The following is a 1,620-nucleotide window of genomic DNA, read 5'->3' on the forward strand; positions in this document are numbered from 1 at the left end:
GGAGTCATCTAAAGCAACCATGGTTTCTTGAGATAATTTTTTAGCTTTTATGCCTGAAAAATACAGTTTTATGTATTGGCAGGGAATGCACTTAAAAACTAATTGTGTCGATTGGAGTGAGTTCAGGAATCCCAAATCTATCATTAGGTACTTGACAGAACTTATGCGTTTACTGACATCAACTTCAAATGACGAGTTGTGTAGTGCATATGAAACTAAAAAAAATGGACTAAAGCAAATCCGTTTGTATTGCAATGCATACATTTGGTTGGAAACATGATTTGAGTCAGTTGTTGTTAAATGAGTTATGGTGACTTTAAACCGATATGTGGTCATTCATCCCCGATTTTTGTCGGTATTTTTTCTGTTTTTTTTCTGATTTAATAATTATTTGATTCCTTGAAGTTGAAAATGTTTCCGCATTGCATCCAAATTGGTTAGAATCACATTAAGTCGTTGAATACAACCCAGAACCTAACATTTAAACAAACAGTTAGACAAGCTCGGCACTATCCGATCGCGTCTATTCCTCAGATCTTTTCAGGTAATATTTATTGCCCCGTTCAAACTCCGCACTGTCTCTTGGCGAACTTTATCTGTTTGCTGATGTAATTTATTACACAAGTTTAAAAGCGCTAACCAGCGTGATTATTTTCCTTCCCCCCTTGAATTCAACAAGTAGGTATTTCAACATGTACTGAGTATAGCGCTAAAATCGTTGATCCATGTTACATTTGGCCCGGTGCCAATTCGGCTTACGGCACTCCCCGATGGCGGTGGGATCAGAACCATCACTTGAGCAAACACCGTGTGTGACCTCGCCGAATGTGTCCATAAGTACACACTCGCGAAAATACCTTCAATCACTGCACAAATAAATCGTTCCGGGCGGCCCGGGGCCGTTTCAAGAGTAGTCAGTGTACCTACTCCTGTAAACACATTAGTCCTAGGGGCTACAGGGGTTTGGCCCCAAGTACTTGACCACCCTTGAGACGGGCCAACCCCGCCACTTTTCGGGACCGGTCATCATCTTCAAAGAGCGGGAATATCTCGCGGGCTCAATAAACAGATCACCAAGACGAGGGCGAGGCGACAGGTCGAAAAGCTTCTGGTCGAAATGTCAAATTAATAAAAAGCAGGATTGGAGACTTTTTTTAAAATTAATTACAATTTCCAACAAATCTCCACAAGTCTCAAAAAATCTATACAAATCCCAATGAAAAACTTTATTGATTCTAATAATCTCCACAAAATCTTTACAAGTATCCACAAATTTTCTACAAGTCTCCACAAATATAAAGTCTCCACAAATCTAAACAAGTTCCAGTAAAACTTTTACATGAGATAATTGTCGGTAGTCTCCACAACTCTCCCAAAGTCTTCCCTAGTCTCCACAAATTTCTCTGCAAGAATTCAATGCTGTTTTTAGCTCAAATCCAAATTCGACTTCGCGCCTTTCAACCTCATGAAACAATCCACGTTCACGTTGCCGTCCACAACCCGTTGCCGACGGAACGTTCCGTCTACCGGGAGTAAGTAATGGCCAGGTAGAGGAGGCCAAGCGTGTGTGTGCGCGAACGCGAATAAATTCCCATTCTGAATGGCTTTTATTGGTCCATT

This window comes from Culex pipiens, chromosome 1, assembly GCF_016801865.2.
Source record: "Culex pipiens pallens isolate TS chromosome 1, TS_CPP_V2, whole genome shotgun sequence".
In the NCBI taxonomy this organism is placed as follows: Eukaryota; Metazoa; Arthropoda; class Insecta; order Diptera; family Culicidae; genus Culex; species Culex pipiens.